The sequence below is a fragment of the Mercenaria mercenaria genome, chromosome 7 (genome assembly GCF_021730395.1).
Source record: "Mercenaria mercenaria strain notata chromosome 7, MADL_Memer_1, whole genome shotgun sequence".
In the NCBI taxonomy this organism is placed as follows: Eukaryota; Metazoa; Mollusca; class Bivalvia; order Venerida; family Veneridae; genus Mercenaria; species Mercenaria mercenaria.
The window spans coordinates 74803800-74829965 of NC_069367.1; the positions used below are offsets into that span (position 1 = coordinate 74803800).

The 26166-nt window shown below is 35.9% G+C and overlaps 1 long non-coding RNA gene across 1 annotated transcript; it reads right to left on the reverse strand.

Moving 5' to 3' along the window:
- Positions 1-3065: 3065 nt before the first annotated feature.
- LOC123555302 (uncharacterized) lies at positions 3066-10589 on the reverse strand. The gene is made up of 5 exons (XR_008371799.1): positions 10394-10589; positions 9788-10004; positions 5814-6048; positions 4055-4292; positions 3066-3536 (listed from the first exon to the last, which is right to left on the reverse strand). It is a non-coding gene; the product is annotated as an uncharacterized LOC123555302 (long non-coding RNA).
- Between the last annotated feature and the right edge of the window lie 15577 nt (positions 10590-26166).

Here is a 26166-nt window from a genome sequence, read left to right on the forward strand (position 1 = left end):
ATGAAAGGCTAAAACATTTGACCAAGAGTTGTGACCTTGAACTTGAGCTAACATGGCTGACCCACGAGTTTTGCACATTGTCTTGATGAGGAGATCATTTGACCCAAATTTCATAATCCTTCAACGGGTTTAGGAGATACAGAGTGGACGCAAAATGTAAGGCCCTAACATTTGACATTTGACCTTGACTTGTGACCTTGACCTTGAGCCGACATGGCTGACTCATGGGTTCTGCAATCATCTTGATAAGGTGATCATTTGACCCAAGTTTCATGATTATCCCTCAATAAGTTTAGGAGATAAAGAACTTACACAAAATTGAAGGCTCAAACCTTTGACCTTGAGCTGTGACCTTGACCTTGAGCCAACATGGATGACTCATAAGTGCTGCACATCCTCTTGATGAGGTGATCATCTGACTGAAGTTTCATGATTATCCTCTATGGGGTTTAGAAATGAAATGGAAGGCTCAAAGCTTTGACCTTGAGTTGTGACCTTGACCTTGAGCTGACATGGCTGACTCGTGGGTTCTGCACATCATCTTGACGAGGTGATCTTTTGACCCATGTTTCCTTCAAGGTTAGTTACACTGCTCAGTTTTTTGTAGATAGTAACACAAGAGGTTTGTGAATTGATTTTTAAATATTCCCAGATTTTTCTGACTAGAATATTTAAAACCTTTCTAATAAATAAATATGGGCTAGTAATTTGTTTGTTTGTGCATGTCCACATGCACTGGTGGTGGTGGTGGTGGGAGTGGGGGTGGAGGAATATAAGGTTCAAACAAGTTTTTTTTTTTTTTAAAGTTTCCAACACATACATGATAGGGTAGTTAGCACAATCCTGTGCAGCCATGAGCTGTTTTGACAAATCAGAGATTTTCCTGTTTCAAGTTCTATCAAGGATAAATTTCATCCACTTTCACCACACCACTTAAGATTTGAAGGAAACTGTGGATGGACTGATGGTAACTGATCACAATAGCTCACCCTCAGAACTTTGTGCTCTGGTGAGCTAACAAATAGAGAAAATGCTGACATTTCCAAAATCAAAATTATATAACAGGAGCTTTATATTGAGGGCTGTCTTACTATCCTAAATTATCATGTTGGAAGTGTTAACCTTTAGCATATAATATTAACACATCTCAATGTTAGGGTCACATCTGCCTACTTTTGCATCTATTACCCAGGAGATATTTAATGTCTTACTAAAAACAAGAGGACCATGATGGTCCTGAATCACTCACCTGTTCCTGCATGACCCAGTTTTGAGTATGACGTCGTTTTTTCTATTATTTGACAAAGTGACCTAGTTTTTGAGCTCATGTGACCCAGTTTTGAACTTGACCTAGATATCATTAAGATAGAAATTCAGACCAATTTTCATGAAGATCCATTGAAAAATATGGCCTCTAGAGAGGTCCAAATATTTTTCAAATTTTAGACCTAATGACTTAGTTTTTGATCGCAGTTGACCCAGTTTCAAACTTGACCTAGATATCATCAAGATGAACATTCAGACCAACTTTCATACAGATCCTATGAAAAGTATGGCCTCTAGAGAGGTCACAAGTTTTTTTTATTATTTGAACTACTGACCTAGTTTCTGATGGCACGTGACTCAGTTTCAAACTTGACCTAGATATCATCAAGGTGAACGTTCTGACCAATTTTCATGAAGATCCATTCAAGGGTATGGCCTCTAGAGAGGTCACAAGGTTTTTCGATTTTAAGACCTACTGACCTAGTTTAATATAAACACTGAGACCAACTTTCATACATATCCCATAAAAAATATGACCTCTAGAGAGGTCACAAGGTTTTTTCATTATTTGACCTACTGACCTACTTTTTGAAGACATGTGACCCACTTTCGAACTTGACCTAGATATCATCAAGATGAACATTCTGACCAATTTTTATGGAGATCCATTCACAAGTATGGCCTCTAGAGAGGTCACAAGGTTTTTCTATTTTTAGACCTACTGACCTAGTTTTTGACCACATGTGACCCAGTTTCAAACTTGACCTAGATATCATCAAGATGAACATTCAGACCAAATTTCATACAGATCCCATGAAAAATATGGCCTTTAGAGAGGTCACAAGGTTTTTCTATTATTTGACCTACTGACCTAGTTTTTGATGGCACATGACCCAGTTTCAAACTTGAACTAGATATCATCAAGGTGAACATTCTGACCAATTTTCATGAAGATCTTGTGAAATATATGGCCTCTAGAGAGGTCACAAGGTTTTTCTATTTTTAGACCTACTGACCTAGGTTTTGACCGCACGTGACCCAGTTTCGAACTTGACCTAGATATCATCAAGGTGAATATTCTGACCAAATTTCATAAAGATCCCATGAAAAATATGGCCTTTAGACAGGTCACAAGGTTTTTCTATTATTTGACCTACTGACCTAGTTTTTGAAGGCACGTGACCCAGTTTCAAACTTGACCTAGATATCATCAAGTTGAACATTCATACCAATTTTCATGAAGATCTTATGAAATATATGGCCTCTAGAGAGGTCACAAGGTTTTTCTATTTTTAGACCTACTGACCTAGTTTTTGACCGCATGTGACCCAGTTTCGAACTTGACCTAGACATCATCAAGTTGAACATTCTGACCAATTTTCATAAAGATCCCATGAAAAATATGGCCTTTAGAGAGGTCACAAGGTTTTTCTATTATTTGACCTACTGACCCAGTTTCGAACTTGACCTAGATATCATCAAGGTGAACATTCTGACCAATTTTCATGAAGATCTTGTGAAATATATGGCCTCTAGAGAGATCACAAGATTTTTCTATTTTTAGACCTACTGACCTAGTTTTTGACCGCACGTGACCCAGTTTCGAACTTGACCTAGATATCATTAAGATGAACATTCTGACCAACTTTCATAAAGATCCCATGAAAAATGTGACCTCGAGAGTGGTCACAAGCAAAAGTTTACGCACAGACGGACGACGGACGCTGCGTGATCACAGAAGCTCACCTTGTCACTTTGTGGCAGGTGAGCTAAAAAATGTTTAAAAAGATTACTTGGTCCATGCTGATGCATTAGGCTAATGACCCATTCATCAAAAGCTGTCTTATACATCATGTGTACTGGAAACTTTGAACATGTACCAGTGTCTAGTTGATCTCCAGCTGATACGGAGCTATTGCAGGATGGGTACTTTAGCCACTCTATTGCCAGTATGTAATACTCATCAAGGTCCAAGACAAAACAGGTCAGGTGGTAAGGACCTGCATTTGTTAACTCTGTATTGTTACAGCATGGACAAAGAAGCTTCATCTTCCAGATACGTATTGTATCCACAGAAATAGCCTATGTCCAAAGTAACTGTCCACTTTTGGTCGCAGAGTTGGCAACAACTGTGGGAGGGGAGGGTTGTACTACAAACGGCCTACCTATCTGTCATCCAGCTCAGGTTTCCCATCTGTATTATATGTGAATAATGCCTTGGATATCCATTTCATATCAATCTGATGAAGACAGGCCTTCCAGCTGGTAGTCTGGAAATTATAAAGGCTGAAATAAACTGAAGCAATATACATGCAAAAAGTGCCAGACTATATTGATAGAGATAATACACATTTCTGTTTTGTATATTAATGTCTGTAGAAGTCTGTAATGTCTGTAACATAAAAGTTATGGAGTGGAAACAATTTTACTTGACCTTCAATAAAGACCTTCACCTTTCACCTACAAGCACAATTTTTGTACTTGCATGATCTCTACATATTGCACTCTATTCACATACCAAGTTTTATGAACATAGCTCGAATACTTTTTGAGTAATTGGAGGATCTAGATTAGCAGATGGACAGACGGATGGATGTATGGAGGGCATTTCTACTGTCCCCTCCAGTGTTCCACTGTTAAAGGACTAATAAAGACTGTACAGTAAACCTTAATAAATTTCTCAATAATAAATGACTTGTATTTTTTGAACTGAGCTAAACCCTCATTCATATGTATTGTGTGAAATAACCTGAGGCCATATTCATAAATGACATAATTTGTTACTGACCTGAGACCCTGTTCTAAAAGTCAACAGCATAACATTTGGCAAGACCCTGACATAGTTGTCACAGTACCTCTTCATACCAGTTTTCTCATCTGGTCAAGCATGATTCTGCTGCATCTCTACATCACAGCTTCGGCACGAATCAGGCCCAAGTCACACTGATTCGAGCCTCGGCCTGATGATAAACCACTAATACTTGTTACTGGAGTAGTTGAAGATGTGGAAGCTGTGCTGGTAGTGTCTGAAAATATCAAATTGTCTATAATGTCAGGTGTACAGTCTAACTTGTACTAACGGTCACCTCCGATCAGCGGTCACCTCCGTTCAGCGGCCATTTTATGACGCCCCCGACAGATTTTCCTCTATTTTATCACTTTATTCAGCGGTCACCTGCCGTCTGCGGCCAGCGGCCACCAAAATTGCCTCCCGACCGCCGTATTTGACCTCTTTCAGCAGCCATTTTTTCTTCTAAAACTAATTATTTTTAGACAATAATCGCCGAAGATACCCAATTTTTGAGAAGCACGTGACTGCTAAGTTTCCGCGTGACTTCACAAGAACGACAAAATGACATGAGCTTCTCAATTAAAATTGATAACCAAAGGTGTAATCCCCTTTATGTTATGATCAAACGGCCAGTAATTATCGGCAATTAGCGTGTCACCTCGTGTCAATTTTGTTGTTTACAGTTTGACCTCGGTTAAAGACAATACTTGATTACTAATTAGTAGCATAATATTTGTGTTTTTTTTTTTATACTTCTGTCATCAAAATACTATTAAATTTATACGAAAATAATGCATGTGAGAATTGGGCATTCAATCAATATTAATTAAATGCAAAGGACCTAAGGATCTTGCATGAGGTCAAAGTCAAGGTCACAAACCAAATCATTGTAAGAACAGCCTACACTGAGTGTATGTCTGAAGTTTTAAGATATTCTGTCAATGTTTTAAATTGTTACTGTAATATGAAAATAATAAACACGTGCAAAGGGAGATAATTTGCTAAAAAAGCCAGGAAAAGTTCAGGATGATCACTATATGCCTCCCGCATCAGTAGATGCCGGGGGCATAAAAAGTACGAAATTCTTTTTAAAACTAAGTGAAGTTTGTATGTTTGCTATTTATAGAACTGTGTCAGGTCATGCATATTAATGAAACTAGTCCGGCAGCATTCAATACGGAATATAAAAGGTACAATACAGAATTTTTTCTTGCTGTTCATATTTAAATGTGAAATACAAGCTATAAATTTTTATATACATATAACTTCAAGAGCTAAATTCAAATTATTTTAAAACCCTTTTGCAGTATATACTTTCTTTAAGTGGGTATATAGTGTTCATTCTGACATTTGTTTTTACACCAGTATAATACATCAACGTATACCTGTAGTAAAGTCTGTTTTTCAGCAGGTATATAACTACTTTATCTTTCTTCTCCAATTTTGTTTTTGTAGGAAGTAAGCCTTGACGTTACATTACTTGTATAATAAAGGAATACATTTCCTTTTTACATACACTGTCACTTGAAAAGTTAGTTCAGACTTGTACATGCATGTAAGCTCGACTCATCTGTGCCTTGCAGCCATGAAATGCCTGTATATGTTATTAACAATTTCAGTCACTATCATGGGGTTGTCATACTAAAATCACTATGATTTTGGGTGAACCTGAACAGTAATTCTCACAACATTCTGACAAATCCTCTGAGCTATACTATATAGGCACTAAACTTTAAAAGTCTGACAAATTACAAACCTCCTTAACACGAGAAATTTCCTCGGTCTGGGAAAGCGTAAGAATGTCTACATGGGGTTTTATGCCCTGGTCAGTCAGGAAGAGTACAGCATGGTGTTGATCATCGGTAGGCCTGGTCAATTAACATACATTTCAAATGTCATGCGCTCAGTCTTTTCACCCACCATCATGGACGAAGATCATGTTTCCCTTCGGGCCACACAAGGATGTCTCTGCAACAGCTTTGCTCAGCAACCTAAAGCAATACAAGTACACAGAAATTCATTTATCTCACTGTCCTTTGTATACATGTAACTATTTCCATGATTACACCATCTGGAAATGCATGAAGCACTTTGCACATGACAAAATATTCTGATCTATAAGGAAGTTAGAGTCCGGACAAAGTCCACTGTACCAATTTTTGACCTTAAATCTCTAAGTGTGACCTTGACCTTTTAGCTATGGATCTGTGTCTTGAGTGCAATACATGTCTCATCCTGGTGAACAGATGTGTTAGGTTATTTTAAAATCTTTCTATGTACAAAGGAGTTACAGTCTGGACCACATCGGACATACACATGGTCATTCTTATTAACTGGTACTAAAGTGGCTTCTCTTTTGTTCTCCCTATTGTTCTTTTTAGCTACCTAAATTCAAAAATCTACATAAACCCAAAACATGTTGAATGACATCAAAGATAATTTACTGTTACCTATTGTTCTCATAGCCACCTAAGTACAGATTTTTTCGGGGCAGACAGACAGACAGAAGCACATACATGTACAAGGAACTGCTGTTGTGACAACCATTTAGAGCTCATCACAAGTGGGTTCATCAACAAAATAAGGTGCTATGAGAGGAAAAAAATAATGCATGTGAGAATTGGGCATTCAATCAATACTGGAAGTTACAAGTTTTGACATTAATTAAATGCAAAGGACCTAAGGATCTTGCATGAGGTCAAAGTCAAGGTCACAAACCAAATCATTGTAAAGGACAGCCTACAATGAGTGTATGTCTAAAGTTTCAAGATATTCTGTCAATGTTTTAAATTGTTACTGTAATATGAAAATAATAAACACGTGCAAAGGGAGATAATTTGCTAAAAAAGCCAGGAAATGTAATTGTTACTATGGTTACCTCATATCGGAACATTTTTGATGAAACTGATGAAGTTTGAAGAAGCAGAAGGTGCAGCAACATGCAATAAAGTGTTGCACCTGTATTATGTAACACAATGTTCTTTTACCATGTCAATACTTGTTCTTCAATGAAAATTCATGTCTTCATTACAGGTTTATTGAATTTTGTATTATACAAGGCTATAAATGTATTATGACATTTAATGCTAACAAAATTATGTAATGTTATGTTATCTATTACGTAACATAGCTGCTGTACAAAATGTTCAACCTATATTCCAATCCCAGGTGCACAGGTTCAGACTTAGTTAAGTGTGCACACAATGTAAGAAAGAAATCCTTTGAAAACTGTAAGGGAAGTTGTGGGTAAGATATACATAGTTAAGGGCAGATGGACAGACTACACATGAACAATATACACCTATCAACGACCGTATAAAAGCCATGCAAAGCAAAAACAAGAGCTGTCTGATGACAGCGCGCTCGACTATTCGAAGAATTGATTGAAGAATGGGGTCAAAATATTTCCACAGATATTCAGACAAAAGAAATAAATAGATTAGACAAACAATGTTCCTGTATTTCTTTGATTTCGATAAGTCTTGCACTAAATGGCAATGTATGAACCAATTTCAAAGTCCAAAAAGGGCCATAATTCAGTCAAAATAGTTATGTACTCTTGCCTACAGATGGAAATCATAATGATAAACAAGTGTTCAAAGTTTAAAAGCCATATGTCAAACAGTTTTGACAAAACGTGGACTTGTATGAAAACAGTACCAATTTCAAAGTCCAAAAAGGGCCATAATTCAGCCAAAATAGGTCACAGAGTTATGTACTCTTTCCCACAGATAGAGACTATTATACTAAACAAGTGATAAAAGTTTCAAAGCCATATGTCAAACACTTTACAAAAAATATGAACTGGTACGGAAAACTTAACCAAGATTTCTAAGTAAAAAAAGGGCCATAATTCAGCCAAAATCCTTGATGGAGTTATGTGCTCTTGCCTATAACTGGACAAAGTGATGGTAAACAAGTGTTGAAAGTTTCAAAGCTTTATCTCAAAAGACTTTGTCAAAATACGAACTGGTACGAAAAACTTAACCAAGATTTCTAAGTCGAAAGGGGCCATAATTCAGCCAAAATCCTTGATGGAGTTATGTACTCTTGCCTATAACTGGCCATGGTGATGGTAAACAAGTGTTGAAAGTTTCAAAGCTTTATCTTAAAAGATTTTGTCAAAATATGAACTGGTACGAAAAACTTAACCATGATTTCTAAGTCAAAAGGGGCCATAATTCATCCAAAATCCTTGATGGAGTTATGTGCTCTTGCCTATAACTGGGCATGATGGTGGTAAACAAGTGTTGAAAGTTTCAAAGCTTTATCTCAAAAGACTTTGTCAAAATGTGGACTGGTACGAAAAACTTAACCAAGGTGTGACGCCAACGCAGACGCCGTGGTGAGTAGGATAGCTCTACTTATTCTTCGAATAGTCGAGCTAAAAAAGCGAGGCAATATCCGCCTGAAGGGTTACATCATAGGATGGAAGCAAAATTTAAAGAACTTGACTGTTGTAGCCAAAAGGACTTGAACAACAAAAAGGAAAACTTCTAAAAACAAATCAAAGTCCACAAAAAATCCTTATCAGGTACAGGTATGTAAAAATACATCTAAAAATTGGTGGTACCATCCATGTTGTACAACAGAAAAGTGGTCTTGGTTTTTCCCTACTACCGATAATAAAAATGTTTCAAAATAAGCTATTTATAGTAACATAAAAAGGAAGTAATTCAAAAACAAAAATGAATGTAGTACAAACAAGGAGCTGCGTTCAATAAACGCTTGATGCCCCCAGTGGCATCCTTGTCGATACAAAGCAATCTAAGTCCAAAACGAGGTCAAGGTCAAACTGAGGTCAGGTGATGTTTGAAGATGAGGAATGGTCACAGGTTACATCTGTATTAGTATCAATTCATTCTTGTGAGCGGTATTAATGCTAGACGAAATGGTCCCATTTGGTTAACCAAGAGATGGCCCATATAAAGCAGCCTAAGTCCAAAATGAGGTCAAGGTCAAACTGAGGTCAGGTGATGTTTGAAGATGAGGAATGGTCACAGGTTACATCTGTATTAGTATCAATTCATTCTTGTAAGCGGTATTGATGCTAGACGAAACGGTCCCATTTGGTTAACCAAGAGATGGCCCATATAAAGCAACCTAAGTCCAAAATGAGGTCAAGGTCAAACTGATGTCATGTGATGTCTGAAGATGAGGAATGGTCACAGGTTACAGCTGCATAAGTATCAAGTCATTCTAGTAAGGGGTATTGATGCTAGACGAAATGGTCCAATTTGGTTAACCTCGTATGGACGAACGGACAGGACAAACACTAATGCCTCCCGCATCAGTAGATGCCGGGGGCATAAAAAGAGATCTGCCAAATAAAAACAAGAGCACTGCAATGCAGAGCAATATACACAAAGCAAAGTCATATATGACTTTTGACCCTTAAGTGTGACCTTAACCTTGAAGTGAGTCATCTGGAACATGCGCTCTGCACATCGTCTTAGTGTGGTGAACATTTCTTTGAAATCCTTCATGGGGTTCAAGAGTTACAGAGCGGACATCAAACAAACTGATACATATATGGCAAGTTTTTGGTCTGATATTCAAATACGGTAAATATGAATGTTTCAAAGGAATGTATTGAGTAAAACAAAAATAAACTCAAAAAAGTTTCTGTTATCAATATGTTTTTATCAGAAGAAAGAAAGCTCTGAAGGGTTAAGCGGCTGCTGTGCAGTCACCAGATATAATGATTTTAACAAATAAATTGAAATGTACCAGAGATATTCTTTCTTTGGACCTCCATGGTCATCTCAATCTTCACCAGATAATACTATTCACAGCAGCTGTGACCAGTTGAAAGTCGATTTACCAACAACTGTCAACAAATGTCATTTGTAACAGCCTCTCCCGTTGAACAACTACTGTTTGTGGCTCTGAGGGTTGTAGTTTTTTGTCAACCTATTTCTTCAACAGTTAGCTGTCTTTCTCCTAGCTATAAATAAATGACATCATTCAAAAATAATGTCACAACTGATTTCACGTAACAAGAGATCCAAAGCGAAGCGCAACACTAGTTCCAATGACCTAAATATGAACGCACCAGAGCAATTGGTACAATCACTGGAGGTGAGACTGATATGGTTAGAAGAAATCGTTCATGCGTTGACATGCACACAACAGACACATGGCAATCAACATATCACTCATCTTGAAGCAGATCAGATGAGCTAGAAATACAGCAACCTAAGGATAAGACAGTCATGCTTTCTGACCTGAGCAGAGTTGTTATTCCCTTATCAGCTGGTAAAAAGTTATGTTTTACAATAAAATGTGACTTAATTACTTTTAGCTTCATTTAGTTTGCGTCAAATTGTTTCTTACCTATAACAAATACTTAACAAACTTTCTTCAATGGCCAACTGGATGTCATCATGCCCGAAATACACTTCCGCTGACATAGCAGTTTGTCTGGTTGGAAGACTGCTCTGTGACAGCATCAGGTTCTATAGAATGGTTGTTAATACTTCCCGACATATCAGCTGATTCACTGTATATTACTGTGGCTGACGGAGACACACTACGCAGGAAGGTAAATATATTTCATTTTGATTGTACTTGAGTGAGATGTCAATTAAAATAAATCATGACTATTGGCAAGCCGCATCAGATCCCCAATATCAGAACCAAGCGGTTTGACTTCTACTGAATTATTTGTAAAGGTAGACCCAGGTTTAAAGATGCAAGATGCAGTTGTGTATTCAAGTGATAGTTCAATCAACAATTAGAAATTTAAAATTTATTCAATTTGATTCTTACTTTAGTGCTATATGCAGAGTAACATCCCCTGATACCCAACAAGATTAGACAGAACAACACTGACACTCTTATACCTCAATAATGAGTTAATGTAAACAGTACATGGTATACAGTTTCAGTGAATTGCTGGTATAAAATAATTGCAATATTTGATACTTGAAATCCGCGAAAATTAAGTATGCAAAATTATAAAATTTAGACAAATCTACGAAACTTACATCACATTATACTGTAGTTTAGCTAAGAAAGATTGGAACCAAAGTCAACAGAATGGCACCCTTCAATGATTGTTCATTTTAAAGTTTCATGTAAGTCTGCCCATCTACTTAAGAGATATTAACTTGCAGATTACAAAAAAAAACAACAACAAAAAACAATCGAGATAATTTTGTAAAAACAACAGAACATTTGAAATCATATGCCAGTTACTTAGATATGGCACCTGACAAACAGAAAAATGGACCACAAGATGGACATTCTTAAGAGAGGATAGTTATATGGACACTCTCTTGTTCTCCCATTTGTTCTGTTAGCCATGTGAGAGAAACGGAAAGAATAGCATCTATTGTTCTCTATTGTTCTTCTAGCCACATGAATACCTAACTGTTAGTTTGGACAGACGGGGAAGGACGAACAACTTGAATACTATATCTTTTCCCCTTCTAGCAGGGGAAATAAGCCCTGCCCACTGTAGCTATGTATATGTAGTGATATCGTCAAGAGTCCTTGATTCAACACTGTCCTTGAGTCAACACGCATGCTGTTTTATTGTTTTCTTTCTTCTTTTCTTATCAAACTTTTGGAGAAAGATGTATAGAGGAAACAAATAATATTTGTGGTGAAAAGTCTACGATAGTAAAATTCAACAACAACACGTGAATATTTATCTTTTATCAACGTTTCGGCGCTTACGCCTTCATCAGGATAAATACATAATAAAACAACGGACGTGACGTCATGAAGTAAACGTTACGTTGAATGGCGGAAAAACGTATAGATCTACTGTTTTTTTAAAAATATTACATAAATTAATGTGAATAATAAATAGCAAGTTTAGTACATTACGGATATAAGAATACAGGATTTCCTATAGCAGTATATATAAACAAGAGCACCGCCTTGCGGGTGCTGACGCTCATCTGATTTTTTTTTGTGTAATAGAAATATTGTCCTACCCATGATTTTCTAAGTCTAAAAAGGGCCATCATTCTTGCAAAAAGCAGGATAGAGTTATGTTTCTTGAAGTTCAGTGTCCACTTATGATGGTGAAAAACTGTTGCAAGTTTTAAAGCAATAGCTTTGATAGTTTATGAGAAAAGTTGACTTAAACATAATACTCAACCAAGAAAATGATTTTCTAAGTCCACAAGGGGCAATAATTATTGCAAAAAGCAGGATGGAGTTATGTTGCTTGCTGTACAGGGTCAGCTTATGATGGTGAACAAGTGTTGCAAGTTTCAAAGCAATAGCATTGATAGTTTAAGAGAAAAGTTGACCTAAACATAAAACTTAACCAAGAAATCTTATATTTTCTAAGTCCAAAAAGGGCCATAAATCTTGCAAAAAGCAGGATGGAGTTATGTCTCTTGCTGTACAGGGTCAACTTATGATGGTGAACAAGTGGTGCAAGTTTTTAAAGCAATAGCTTTGACAGTTTAGGAGAAAAGCTGACCTAAACTGAAACTTAACCAAGAAAACTGATTTTCTAAGTCCAAAAGGGGCAATAATTCTTGCAAAAAGCAAGATGGAGTTATGTTTCTTGATGTACAGGGTCTGCTTATGATGGTGAACAAGTATTCCAAGTTTCAAAGCAATAGCTTTGATAGTTTAGGAGAAAAGTTGACCTAAACATAAAACTTAACCAAGAAATCTGATATTTTCTAAGTACAAAAGGGGCCATAAATCTTGCAAAAACCAAGATGGAGTTATGTTTCTTGCTATACAGGGTCAGCTTATGATGGTGAACAAGTATTCCAAGTTTCAAAGCAATAGCTTTGATAGTTTAGGAGAAAAGCTGACCTAAACATAAAACTTAACCAGGCAACGCCGACGCCGACGCCGACAACCGCTCAAGTGATGACAATAACTCATCATTTTTTTTCAAAAAATCAGATGAGCTAAAAACCATAAATAGGAAAAAACGCAATAGTACTAAACAAACACATATACATGTAAAATTCATTACACATTAAACAATGTTTTTGAATTAAGTCCATCAGGATTGAGTGTTTTTAACTTATGAATCCAGAATGTTGCCTTGCATAACCGGTTAATTTGATTATTTACCACATCAATAGGCATAAATGTGAAGTCATCAATACTATGGTCATCTTGATTAAAATGACTAGCAACCAACGTGGAATATGCAGGATCTGTAAAATTAGATATTTTTTTTTTTTTTTTTTTTTTTTGTGAAAAGTCTGGAATATGTGTCTTGGCTGTTGATTTTGAACTCATTTCTAAGAATTTCTTCATTTTTTTAAGAAATTGCTAATTTATTTCAACCAGTCTTGATTACAAGCCAGCATTTTTAAAAACACTTGTGAAAATTACATAACTGTTTTGTGTTTTTAAAGACAATGTATTTAGTTTTGATTTTATGATATTGAAACATCAGTGCATTACCCTATGTACACAGAGTGAATGGGACATATGATGGGTGTTGACTCAAGGACACCTTTTTATTGTGTACAAAAAAATCACCCTGTCTAGTAGTTGTCATTATACTCGACTATCACTGCACAGAATTTATAATAAAAATTTGCATGGAGGATGACTACATGTTCCAGTTAATGAAAGTATCAAAATATAAAATATTTCATGAGCTTGTGTTGGAAAAACAAACATTTATCCTTAGGGTGTTGACTCATGGGCACTGGTGGATAGTAGAGTGGTGGAACCTATGCTCACGATATTTTGTACATATATTATCTTTTTAAGAAGCAAGAAAAGATCATTATTTCGATTTGCCTATGCAAAAACATAAAGTTATTACCCGCAGGTATATTGGAATGCTTTAGGCCGCAGGTATATTGGAATGCAACAAGTAGTATAGCACATGGGGACTGGGTGATTTCACGTGACCTTTTACCGATATCCGACTGGCTTATCGCATTTATGGAACGCCGCTTTTGCAATATAGCTAGCACTCTATATGATATATAGAGAATGTTTGTGACTTGAATTCCACATTTATTATTTCATATAATTTATTCAAACTTTCAGCAATGTTCTATATTGATACCTTGTTGTGCATAATGTTAATTGCTCTTTAATTTCCTGGATTATGGTCTTGTGTTGTCAAGCAAGTCCAGGTGAAGGTATGAATCACTTTTGTGAAAGCTCTAGTAAAGTATTTCAATAGGCAAGAAATGCGACCAGTTGAGCTCAACATTATGTTATACATAAAAGGGAAATATAGTTATTTTTGCTCAAAACAATAACTTTCAGAATTAAGAAATACATAGTTCATATATCTACTTGTAATGTAGAATGGAGTAATATTTCTCACATTAAAGCGTAATGGTATAATAAAAAACAAAACAAGTACGTTATTCACCCATAAGTTACTATCAACAATTTCTGGTCTGCAAAACTTCTGGCCGCAGGAAATCTTTCGACTGGTCCTCCTTTTATCGAAACATATTGTTGATGTGCGTCATCTCATGACTTCTTAAAGTCGTCTTGTGAGCTATCGACACGGCATACGTGAAATTTCGCCCTGAAGGGAACCTATGCTGGCGGTATGATATATCTATCAAACCTGGAACAACTGATACGGGGACTGGAAACCGGCATTAATTTTATCTTATCTTATGCTGTCGTCCAGTCGAAGTGTATGCCGTAGGTTATTCTGCTATTACTCAAACACTTATGCCTTACAGTTTAACTCGTCCTTTCAGTGAAAATCTGGAAAAGCATTGGTTGAATTTTTTGTTGAAAACAGAAGTTCTGCCATGAAATTATTGCCTGCATCTGTTTTTAAATGGAAAATATCTACATTTATGTTACTTTTCGCCCTGTGAAAATGGCTAAATCTAGACTTGTCTTACCCAGAGAGAAAGATGTCGTTTTTTACATGATATTTGCCTTGTTGATTCAGAGTATTTAGAACCAAAAAAATAGGACATATTTGAATGAAAATAGCAAGTCAAAACTGTAAACTGTTGCCTGAAAATATTTGTTTATGATATTGCTCTGTTCTTCACCATTTAAATGCGTGTTAAACCTAGATTTTCTGCAGTTTTATCTAAAAGTTCGGAATACTAAATGTAACTTCGTTGTCGGCCTTTTTAAAAAAAAAAATTGTTATTTTAATTTAAATACATCGTATTTTTCACACATCAGTTTAAGATTAAACTTATTAAACTAATTTTTGGAGTTTAAACAACAATTTCGTTTGAAACATTCCCTACGTTCAAGAAGAATGTTTGTTTCTGTATGTAGAAATCTGACATTATAAACAATAATTATAACTATGGCTCTACAAGATTAAGAAAAGTGTCAGCTTTCTGTTATTTTCCATTTTTTTTATTCAAATCCAACAAAAATTGGCCCTTTGATAAAGGTTTGAAGTTACGTGGTAAAATATTTCTTCAGGGAAGTGAGCTCGAATTAATTCATAATAATTAAGCATATCACCACATGCAGTCGCATGCTGTTTTTGCTTCAGAATCGCTTTAGATCAATCTCTGATCATCTAATTATCGCCACTTAAGGAGGTAGGTTACCTTGATATTTGTAAGTGCGCATGTCCAACCGGAAGCTAACGTGACGATTTACGACGACGTTTACGACAAACTAAATGTGTTTGTATATCCATTCTTCTGGAAATAAATCTTGAACCTGCCTCCGATCTTATGTTTAATGGTTTAATAATGCAGAAATAATGAATGAATTGCCGCAGAAACGCTTCAAACCATTGTTGCCTTAAAATGACGTCATTGACGTCATGACGTTACGTGTCAGTTACCGCGCAAAATTAATAGCTTTTATTTTGAAAGTATGTTATTCTGTGCTTTTTCTTTATTTGAACTATTTCTAAACAGCCATTATTTGCTGAAATACTTTTTATTAGTCTTTTGCTCTGAAAAATGGTCAATATCTTGCGTCTTTTATGTAATTATATTGAAATGTTATGCGGAATGTAAGAAAATGGATGATGGTAACTGATGTGATTGGGAATACAGTTGGCTGAAAGGTAAATTATTACGGTCATTTACAAATAAAAATTGGGCAGTTTGATTTGTTATACCTATTTCCCAGTTTCTGTTGATAATTTGTTACTTAAATACTAAAACTAAGCTATAAAATTGTTCAAATTTCAGTATAAAATTGTGGTGTCTTGAATTAAATTGATGTTACCATGGAAACGAAGCCCGTGACCTATATGTCTAATTGTAAAATTCAAAAGCGTTAACACTGGTCTATTTAAGGAACACAGCTTCGGCTTTTTATTTTCATTTCAACAATATCCATGAGAATAATAGCAGCATGCAGAATGATTTTTCAATAAAAATGTCAGACGACGGACACTGCTGTAAGTATTTTAAGCTGTGAAATTTGTTAAATTAACTGCAATTCATACGAAAATATTACTAACGTTAGAAATAAGATGTTTTAAAGCTACATTAACAAGAAAGATAATTTTATATAATATTTTTTTATAAGAAATTACGATAAAAAGCAACATATAAGCTATTTTAAACATCTCTGTTGCTATGGTTACTCTAAACTTTAAGAAAAACATAGTACCATGTAAAGTTCTTGGCATTTTGCTAATCATATTACCCAAATATTCCATGTTTGTCAATAACAGAATGGCACTGAAGCCGTCGAAAAACCCGTTTTCATACATAATTGTTGAAAAATGAGAGAAAATGCATTACCATGGAAACACGAGCCCCGCGACATATACATTTTAAGCTTTTATTAGAAAGCTAATGCACATACTAGTAAAACTATTAATTATGCAGACTTCTACGGATAACAATGAAACCAAAATACACTGCGGTTCAACTAATTTGAATTTACCCTGGCAGCGCCGTAGCCACACTGAGGCAAACCGAGGCAGCTGCCTCGGTTAAAATTTGAGGAACCAAAAAAAAGAGTAAAAAGTATAGGCCTATCACACTGATGAAAAATTCAGTTACAAAACTTCAAAAAAGTATATTAATATGAATAGAATATATCAGAATATCATTTGCCTCATTAATTCCTTGAGGCAAGGTGAGGTAGAAATCCTAGCGGATATATTGATAGCCATGCCAGGCCCTTGTCCCATCCCCAGTTTGCTTTTAAGTGACCTATACTCATCAAAGTTAAACCCAATTGTTTATTTTCATTATCAAATTTAAAACCCAAAACGCACCAGTGGCCACTATTTCATACCGATATTTCACAATTTTCCAGGGGAAGAGTCCCCTCACCCCACTAAAATGAGGGTACTCCTATACCTTAAACTTAAGACTATAAAATGCACAATAAGCCACCACTTTATATCTGTATTTCATTTTTTTCAAGTGAGAGAGCCCACTAAAAAACAAAGACAAATATCAAACAGGGAATGTCACGTACCAAACACGCAGCCTCCCCAAAACGAAACCCACAGCACGCAGACGCGCACACCACAAGCACACACACACACATACACATACACGCGCACACACACAAAGCCAACACATAAGGACAAAACGAACAAACAAAGGAACACAGTGGGGCACCGCCTTGGAACGGTCAGTGGCAAAAACACCACTGGGGAGCTTAAACCGGTTTATGGTGCGCACCCAACCTCACTCTTACCCCCACCATGTTCCAAAGACACGGGACAGTGTAAATAAAAGTTATCCCCTCCAGGTGAATCTCTAACACACGTAATGGAAACAAAAAGGCATGGCATGTAAAACACAAAAATGCTCGTGTATAAATATATAAAAAGCAAACCTTTAGAACCAAAAACGTATGTACTCAATGCCTTTGCAGAAGACAGAGCAACAAGAGAAACACCCTTAAGGGCCCGACGAAACAGGCCAGAAGACAGATATCAAAACAGTTCAGTCCTGGTAGGATTTAAAAACCCGTCAGACACAATCAAAGAGGGAAGCGTAGTGTCCAACTGTAAACGGGTTGAACACTAAACATGCGGTATGTCTCAAAACAGTTGGGTCGTAACCTCTTTTTATAAAACGTTTTATAATTTTACCAAATACATTTGGAAAATTACCATGACCCAAGATCTTACGAAGTTTGTAAACCACATCCCCATAAAAAACGGGTTTAGAAATACCTTCTCGCAGAAGTGTCTTTAAATTACTATTGAATTTTAAAACTAAATTAGAATTACGATAGTAAAATTTAGCAAAATATTTACGCAATTTGTAATAACGGTAGCCTTGCTGACCCTTGCTAACCCCTCTAACACGAGAGGGTTTCCCATTCAGTACCTAAACATTTACACCAAACAATGCACCACCATTTCGTATCTGTATTTCAAAATTTTCCAGGAAGAGAGCCCCCTGACCCCAATACAATGATGGGGGAACACCCTCCCATACTTTAAAATCTAGACCATACCTGTATTTCAGTTCTATTCAGCGAGAGAGGCCCCTAAATTGGACCCCCTACAGTACCTCATAATCAAGACAAAAAAATGCACCATAGGCCACCATTTCGAATCTGTATTTCAAAATTTTCCAGGAAGAAAGCCCACTGGTCCCACTAAAATGAGGGGGAAATCCCCACCATACCTTAAACTTTAGACCGAAAAATGCACCAGAGACCACCATTTCCTACCTGTATTTCAAAAATTTCTATGGGGAGATCCCCTGACCCCCCCCCCCCCTCCCACACAACACGGACAGAGCTCCCTCCCATACCTACTCCATCTCGGCCTATATAAACTAATAAACTACTAGTAAACTGATGAATATTCCACTTTTTTCTATTTTATTGCTGGTTTTCTGATTTTATTGCCTTTTAGTTACAAAAATGATTGTATCCGACCATATCCCCAAATATCATTGTTATCAATATTTCTTTCTTAAAATATGAAAGTAGAACTGTGATAAATAGGGCTAAAAGGACGATTTTAACTGTTATATAACACAGTCTGAGAGGGCTCCAGAACACACCAGAGCCTTCCTGTGGACAAATATTCCAGGGGGGAGGGTATGCCCCCGGACCCCCTAGATTGCCTCGGTTAAAATTTGTGTCTGGCTACGGCACTGCCTGGTAACAAGGTAACCTAGATCTACCTCCTTAACACGTGACTGGTTTTGAACAATAAGTGTTATAGTTCCATGATTAACATGAGATAATATGCTAATTACACGCTAACCGATAGTGGCGAAAATTTGATTGCTAACGACTGGTCGATATTTACAGGTATGGACGACAGCATAATACAGATAAATGAATTGATTTATACGGAGTTTCTACTCCCCGTATTAGACCTTCCTGATCAAACTAACTGGGTTTTTTTTTAGCAGATCCTTTTGATACATTTATTTCTTTACAAATGGTATTTTTATTTAAAGGGGGACAACTCATTGTAATGTACACCCTAGAGTAGGCTAAATACAATGGGATGGAGAAAAAAAAACATGAATTTCTGTCAAAAGCTGAATTTTTTGTCTATGTGCCCTGATTATGATAAGCCACTGGGTCAGTTGTTTACTGGAAATGCATGATGAAGTGATATGCTCACGAGTGTAGACTACAGTAATCACGAAATCCCCGTAATTCACGTGCAGAACTAATCGATTCTCCTAAACATTTAAAACAAATATTTCACATATCATCCATCTAAATGTGACATAATTGTTACAGTTTTAACTTTTTTCATAATAATTATTGTTATATGTTTACAGCGTTTTCATAGAATATTAATATAGATCTAGATACATTCAGAAATATAAAGGTACTACTTTTCGCGGCGAATTGATTGTGAGGTTCGGTTTGGTTTACATTACAGGTGCGTACATATAAAGCACTCTTATACTAAATTACTAAATGTCCCCCTGATAGACATCTTTTTTTATGAAATTTTTTAGACACATCCTTTTTTTTTGATGACAATTTTTAGTAGATGTAGTGATGTACACGCTCAAGATTTCTAACTATTTACTGGTAAATGAACCCCAACCCTCCATTTAAATGCATCGATAATTATTATCATTTAACATTATTTCTTGTGTCGGAACCATTCTATTGTTTATGTTGCATTTATACTATGACATAAGAGCTATGCCCATGTGGTATTGCAAAATGCCTGGATGAAATAAAAGAATATGTTCTGTTCTGTGTTTGTTCAACACTGCTTCATTCACTGATGGGTAACGCTCAAATCTTTCATCTATAATTCAACTCTATTATGTAATATAATTAATATAATGTACTCTTCTAGCCACTTGGTGTTATAATGTAGGCGGATATAAAGTCACTGAGACAAAACTGTATAGGAATGAATATTCCATTTAACAAACATACAAGTAAGAGAGTGGTCAGTGGGTGCTTTTCAGTGGATCTGACGAGTCTATAATGCAACAGCCACAAAGTCTTGTTCAGTGCAAGTTTTTTCTTAATTAATGCGCACATTTTTATTACTAGAGACTTCTGATTTTAAAGAATTTCGATCAATTTTGTAGACGACCCTCGATTATGTTTGCATATTATAGCGTAAGTATGACACAATCAAACAACAACTTCAAGTGCCAAAAGTTTGGCACAATTTAATTAAAGTCTAAGATGTGCTTTCTAAGTTCGAATACTCTGATATAACAGGATCTCTTCTTATCTGTTCCAAACAGATAATAACGTGAGCTAAATCCTCATATGGTTTCCTACGGGCAGGCGTTCCTCAGGGATCAATTCTTGTCCATTTAATCTTTCTAGTCTTTATAAATGACAACATCGATGAAATCAGATATTATATTATTATATTAGTCTGTTTTCGGACGAACTGTCAACCCCACCCTCCTCGTTAAATGTTCAGTCAGCATATAAGGTACTCCAACATAAACATCTTGGAATCTTTCTGTCAGATGACTGTTGCTGGCACTTCATTGCAGAAAAAGTATAGAAGAGGGTTAGGTTGATATGATGCGCAAACTAAAATTCTCATGAGACCGTCGATCTCTTGAAACAATATAAACCTCTTTTATAAGACCTATCCTCGAATACGCTGATCAATATGGTATTGAGTAATTATGCTTATTATACGAACAAAACACAAACTGAATATGCACGCAACGCAACGCCTAATGTACTACGGGACTTGTTTCCTTGGAAAATCTATATATGGAGAAGTAACTTGGGAAACTCTCTCAGACAGACGATACAAAAATATACTATGTTGTTTAGGATGAAGTCTAATATAACACAAACTTGCCTATCATCTTTCGTCCCTGAGAAGGAGGACTCACGTTTCTGTTATAACAACTTTAGATCATAATTCCTTTCTACCCACAGCTATTCGAGAGAGGAACTATGGCACCACCAATCCGCATCTCCGTTTAAAAACAACTTAAACATAAACAACTTCGCACTAAATGCAATTCACTTAAATCTCTTCCTAAAAATATAGCATAGTGTAGAATACTAGTAGATCATGAATTGTATATCATGCTATGTTCATGAATCTTGTCATGTTTATGGCATAATAAAATTATTCCATTCTATTGATTTTCTTTATCGTTCATTCTCTCTCTTCTTTTTTTCCATTTTTCACATTTTTTTTTTGTTCTTCTCTTTTACAATTTTATCAACTCATGATTTTTTCTTGGACCGTATTCCTTGGAACTGTCAGCAAAACCAACAATGGGGGAGTATAAACCTTGTAGTACACCAGTCATACACTAAATGAGTCGTCTATTAAATACTACGTTTGAGGTGGGCAACAGTATCTGACTTTATGGAAATCTTGCAACTAAATGTTTACAATTGTAACAGACGGTTTCATGTCATCTGGTATCCATGTCAAAAATCTTGAAAAGACTGCCTTCTAAATTGGCAGTTAAAATCTTGGTTTGATTAAATATACAAGTATAATTAACTGTTCATATTGGTCAAGATATGAGTATTATTTTGAAAGTAAGCATTTCTATTTTATATATAAATCAAAGCCTTGAGATGTCTGGTGGTTGCGGGTTTTGCTAGAATTATTTTTATTTAAAATGCAAATCTATAAATATACATGTATAAGAAACAAATACTAATGTGCCTCATATCTAAGATAAACTCTGCCGGACCTTACATGAACAGCTGGAAGCCAGTGATGTAACCATAGGCTGGAATACCTAATCATTGACAGATCTTATATAACCTAAATGGCCAGTGTGAATGGATAGAGGATGAGTAAGAGCTATTTGTTCATTGATAATTCATCCGCATTGTTCTTGAATGGGACTACTTTGTGTAGCACATGAACATCCTTCCTTTGGATGTGATTTGGAATCAAATAAAGATACGACATGATTGTCAGAAATACACTTAACTTTGGTAGCGGGATAAACCCGCAACCCAAAAACAACATATATTTATATAAAACTAACATAAAGGGATTGATGGTCATGCTAACTTTGTCGGAAGATATATTTGAACATGTACCAGCCTAACCAATTATCACACCCGTTAACCCGTTGCGAGCAAAACAGTTCGTTGCTGACAAAACAGCTATGGCGAGTTAAAAGTGTGATTTGTTTAAAAAAAATGAGAAAACAAAAGTTTCAGTATCTCTCGATATTCCAATATGTCTTCCTTTCTCAATCATCAGTTGATAAGAAGACCTAAAGGCTGCAATACTACGACTGAATTTCACAATATTAGTTTCTATATAATATTAATTTCCTGTTTTCAAAACATTCATTACTCCAACTTTTTATATACAGTATTGGTCTTTCAATCTAATAACGTAAATTGTAATAAATGGATTTGGGTTTTCTACTTTTGTCTCTCCCATATATAACCAAAACCATTCTTAAATAGATTTAATCTTAATGTAGTCACCAAATTTTATATCCATGTTCATCTAAGCGCTGAAGCATAACATAGCATTTCTTAACATATCTATCATTAATCACCCTTGACAGCTGCACTATTGCATGAATTAAAAGAAATTTTTTTAAAGACAACAATTTTTGCTTTATCAACGTTTACATTTAACTTCCATTCCAGACAATATCGCTGTAGAGAATTTTAACTAAGACTGCAACTCACCAATGGTGTCAGAAATTAATCCTACATCATCAACAAACATCAAAAGGAATATTTCAACTTCACCTTGTGCTTTTTGTTACTCGCGTTTTTACAAAGTAATCTAGTTCATTTATAAATAAACAAAACAGTATAGGTCTTAGTTTACAGCCCTGTCTCAGCCCAATAGGCATTCAAAAGTATCTGTATTTGTGTTATTACATCTTATACATTTTTTACTGTTTTATGTACACTTTGTATAGACATAAGCAATTTACCCTTGATTCCCTGATGGAACAATGCATTTAAAGTTTAGATCTATTTACAGAATCATAGGCCTTCTTGAAATCTATAAAGGCGACATACCCGTTTTTCCTTTTCATACATAAATATTTACTTACTATAGAATGTAATACAAATCCATTGTCAATGGTTGAATTCCCAGAACGAAATCCTGCCTGAGCGTCTGTAATTTTAGAAAATCCCTCGGAATAAAAAGTTACACGTGTAGTTAATATGCTTATGTACAGTTTCCTAAAAATCTGTAAGTCCAATGCCTTTGTACTTGTCAGAGTTATTAACACGCAAAAATAACATCTACCCCTAAGTTAAAACATTTTTATCAACGCGAAAAAAATGTTCCATATTCATGACATTTAAAAAAACCGGCTAAATAGTGCTGAAAGGCTATTTTCAATATAGAAACTATAATAAAATCTGTCAAAAGATCCTTTGGAAGCAAAGAATGCAACCAAGAAGAATAATAGCAGACTCGGTTTGATTGAGTCTGTTCATGAGAGGTAATGAAATGTGCAACACATCTCACGCCCCCTAGCACTGGCTTAAGCGGAACTCTATTACACATATGTTGAATGGACTCCATGATCCCAAAAGACTAGAATATAACAACACTGAATCCTAGTACGGGGAGACTTTTACAGCCGCCACACGACACTTAAAGATTGCTGTTGTGATAGTTAATAAAATCTGTAAAAAGATCCTTTGGAAGCAAAGAATGCAACCAAGAAGAATAATAGCAGACTCGGTTTGATTCTGTTCATGAGAGGTAATGAAATGTGCAACACCTCTCACGCCCCCTAGCACTGGCTTAAGCGGAACTCTATTACAATTATGTTGAGTGGACTCCATGATCCCAAAAGACCAGAAAATATAACAACACTTACGAGGAGACTTTTTACAGCCGTCTATTTTTCTGCCACCTTTTTCGACATCTTTGCGTTGCAAACATAACAAGTATAGTTATTCAAATAATACTGGCTTGAATCTGTATCATTAACCCAACTTTTTATTAGACAGATACTATCAAATGTTTTTAGATACTCATTAAGTCAAATTTATTTACCTTTTCTACGAAACCACATATATTCCAGAATAAAATGTTCAAGTTATTATAGAAACGTGCAGAGCTTTGGCCTCCTCCCTAGTCATTTTTGAAGAACCCCATTTCTGTAAAACATTTTTCCGTCTGAGATTAAACTTCCGTAATTCTAGCTTCCATGCTGATCTGCTCTGTTTCAATGCCATCGACTTTTAATTAATTTCAAACACTTGATTTTTACCTCCACTAGTTCAGATCTAGCAGCCAACACTTCACTTCTCACCTGTTCAATTTTATGGTTTAATTCGTTAATTGCATCAAGTATTTACTGGGTTTCAGTTGCGGGTCCGGATTACGCTCAATATCAGAGGATAAAAGTAATAACTTCTGTATATATTAAGAATATAATGATTCTGACTGGGGACAAACAAATGATAACATCGTTATAAACCCAATATATAACTATGAAGTTTATCACCGATAGCAGACCTAAACTCCCCAAAAGCATAATGATTATTACAACACATGCAAAGACACGATCTAAGGAATAACATCACCATCTAATAGCTTACTGTCTTTTATATAATTTCTGACATTTGCTGTCCGTGACAATATAAAACAGACTGTACGATTAGTTCGACTTATGCATAGGCATTCAGCGCATTTGTTAGGTCAATAATGATGCTATGTATTATTTAAAAAAATACCAACATTTACAGACAGTCCAGGACCCCAAAATAATTCCAGCACCTATTTACTAGAGCTAGAGTATATACAGATTGATTGCTTCAATCAGCCCATCCAGTTTCCTTATAAGTTACACGGTCAAACATTATCCTTAGTTAAGGATGCAAAATAGCAGCAACGGCCTCAACTGGAACACACATATCAGCAGAATATCAACAAATGCAAACAGAACACTAGGTTTTCTCAAACGCAACATCAAAACAAAACACGAAAAGGTCAAAGCACTTTCATACAAAACACTGGTCAGATCACAATTAGAATATGCATCATCTGTATGCCCACGCCCACCCACCCACACAGAGGTTAACATACATAAGCTGGAAATGGCCCAGTGACGTTCAGTCAGATGGGCCAAAAATGATTATTCACGATACACAAGCGTAACGAACCTACTGAACACTATAGGCTGGAGCACACTTGAGAAGAGACGTATAGACTCCAAACTGATCATGTTTTACAAGATTTATCACCATCTTGTAGCCATCCCCCTCACAACTTACTTAGAAGTCCCAACCAGGTTAACCAGACAGATGCATCCCCTCAGTCTCCGTCAAATTCATGTCAACTCGGACCTTTTTAAATTCTCCGTCTTCCCCCACACCACAGTCTTGTGGAACAGGTTACCCCCGCATACTGCGACTCTGCCTGATATTGAATCCTTCTTGAAAGCAGGCAGTGGTCTTGTTCCAGTATTTAATATAGCAGCTGTTTTTAACCTTCTTTTATTCTACTGTTTTTTTTTTACATTTTAACAACCATGCTAGATCTATATATGTCTTATATTCTTAGATCTACTATACCTGGAAGTCTTCTTCCAGTTTTACTTTTATATTCACAAACACCCGGCGTGCATCCTGCCTATAATACAACAGGGTGAGGCAGTAAACATAGATAAGATCAGCATAATTGACCAATTTAAAGTCTATACGCTCTGTTCAGCTCACGGTTTTGTTTGCCAGTGTCATTGTTGCGAAAGTCTGCTTTTGACTACTTCAAAGGGGTGAATTTATCCACATAACCCGTGCCGCCACTGCTAATCAGGTCACGTGATGGTACCTATATA